The sequence below is a fragment of the Balaenoptera ricei genome, chromosome 9 (assembly GCF_028023285.1).
Source record: "Balaenoptera ricei isolate mBalRic1 chromosome 9, mBalRic1.hap2, whole genome shotgun sequence".
Taxonomy (NCBI): Eukaryota; Metazoa; Chordata; class Mammalia; order Artiodactyla; family Balaenopteridae; genus Balaenoptera; species Balaenoptera ricei.
The window spans coordinates 18,226,081-18,228,587 of NC_082647.1; positions in this window are offsets into that span (position 1 = coordinate 18,226,081).

The following is a 2,507-nucleotide window of genomic DNA, read 5'->3' on the forward strand; positions in this document are numbered from 1 at the left end:
TTCCTTCCAGCCCTGTTCCCATCCAATCCAGCCTCCACTCTGAAGCCAGAGGGTGTGTGCTTCAGTCATCCGGCTCCTCCAACCAGCCAGAGCTAGTCCGGAGGGCAGACACCCTGGTCTTGCATATAATTGTGTCCCTGACACCTAGCACAGTGCCTGGCATCTAGTAGGTGTTCATTAAATGTTTACCCCTCGTCCCATCCCCATGCTCCTTGTCCTCCCTTCTCTCCCAACTCGAAGCCTCAAGGGCAAAGAGAGATTATTAGATTGGAAGAAAAGATAACTTGTGGTTCACCTTGTGGGCACCCGCGTACTTTTCTTTGTATAATGGAACTGCTGCGGCCCCAAATAGCACCTGCTTAAATGAATATCCGTCTACCTGTTACTTTCATAGCAGGCGCCAGAGCATAACCAGTAAAGGCTTAATCAGACATGCTGGAGCTAATGAGTGAGCTGGAGAATCTAGTGCCTTCTCCGGTTACATAAAGACAATTCAGTTAAATGTCTCCAAAAATTTTTAAAGAGAGAGTAAAATGGTAGGAAGGGAAGATGGGGGAAGAGGAATGCTTTGGACAGGAAACCGGTCAGAAGCCCACAGAACCGACACACTGGAGTGACCCAAGAGTTTACATTCCCTCTAACTGAGCTGTCCTGCTTGAATGTGGTGGGTCCACACTGAATTTGTCCTCGTTTATAATTCAGTAAATTTTTATTGAGCCTATACTATAAGCCAGACACTGTTTTAGGCAATGGGGATATAGTAAACAATTCAGACAAAAATCTCCGTTCTCATGAAGCTTGTATTTTTGAGGGGGGAGGGGGACAGACAATAAATAAGAAAAATATCTAGTTTGTCAGATGGTGATAAGTGCTATGGAGAAAGATAGAGCAAGGCAAGGGGGCTAGGAATTCTGGAGGTATAGAACTGCTATTTTGTACAGGATGATCAGACCTTTCTGAGAAGGTGACATTAGTGTAAACGTGTGCAGCCTCCTTTGTGTGTTTGCTCAAATGAGCTATCCATATGGGTATCTGGGAGAAGGCATGCCTGGTAGAGGAAAAAGCTCCTACTAAGGCCCAGAGGAGCTGCATTTTGTTGATCAGAAAACCAGTCTTAGTTGGTTTTATAGGCTCTGGTCTGAAATTGCCATGGCCCTTGGAGGTGCAGGAGGTGGCTTCAACTTCAGGTGCCTTTAGGGGAATCTAATTCGCAACTTTCCTGTAGGGGGAGGTTTGGGCATTGGCTGCTTGTCAGGATTTCCCAAGTTCACTTTTGAAGATCTGAGATCCCAGTCAAAACAGGATTTGCCTGGGGCCTCAGTAATCACAGAGGCGACTCTTCTTGCCTGCCCTGTGCAGCAAGGCTGTTTGCCTGGGGTATGCTTACACCTGTGGAGACAGGTAAAGCAGGCAGAGTGGAACAGGTCTCTACCTTGTCTTGCCACGGGTTTTGCTTTTTGTTATCTTTTCAGGTTTCTCTAGTGCAGATCAGAACGCCTTTGGGGATAAATTTCCAAGTAGTAGGATTGGAGTATCTGAGCAGAGTGGCAGTAATGATTCTGAGCAGTATTTTGACAAATACACAAAGCCATACCATTAGAGGGAAGGAGAAGGGAACAAACCTTGCAATTTACTGATGGGCTATTCACTGTGCTAAGCGTTTTCCATACTGATACATTATCGAAATACATTTTCATTATTACTCTGGAAGGTAGGTGGAAAGTGAGGCTCAAAGATATTGACTGTTTCCCTGCTTACAAAAATATATGCACTTTATAAAAATGTCAAACAAAAAACCATAAAAAATAGGAAGTGAAAGTCCCTCAGAGTCTCACCTCCTAGAGGAAACAACTACAGGCGGTTAGTGTATAATCTTCCTGAATTTTAAAAATGTACACACAAGCACATACACACATACCTTTTTTTTGCTCCCCTAGAAACTGGGACCATATCATACATATTGTTCTGAAACTTGCCTTTTTTCTCAGAACAGTGTGCCTTGGTTATCTTGCGGTGTTAATAAATCTTATTAATGAAAGCAGGCTTTTTGGGGAGTTAGAGCTCTCTGATAACACAACACCTGGTTGTGTGACTTCACACAAGTCACTTTGCCTCTTAGGACTACAGTTTCCCCCATTTGTAAAACGAGGGCAGGCAGATCACAGAGGATTCCGCGAGGTAATGCCAACGAGCAGGGCACCTCAGCCCCTCGCCCGCCTCGTGACTATCTGGGATAATCTCCAAGGTCCAGCCCTACTTGACTTGGACGGCAGCCGCCACTTTCAATAACTCAGATGACAAAGCCGCTGCCAGCACTGCCAGAAAACCCCGGCGGGCAGTGCTTCTTTCATTCGCTCTTGGACCTGGGTGATGGTATCGCGGGGCGGGGCCTGGGCGGGGCCACAGACGCGCGGCGAGCGGTGCGTGCGGGCTGGTAGGCCGGCCGCGGCGTGACGTGCTCGGCGACCGCGCCCGGCCCCGCCCCGCGCGGCCTCGGCCCCGCCCCT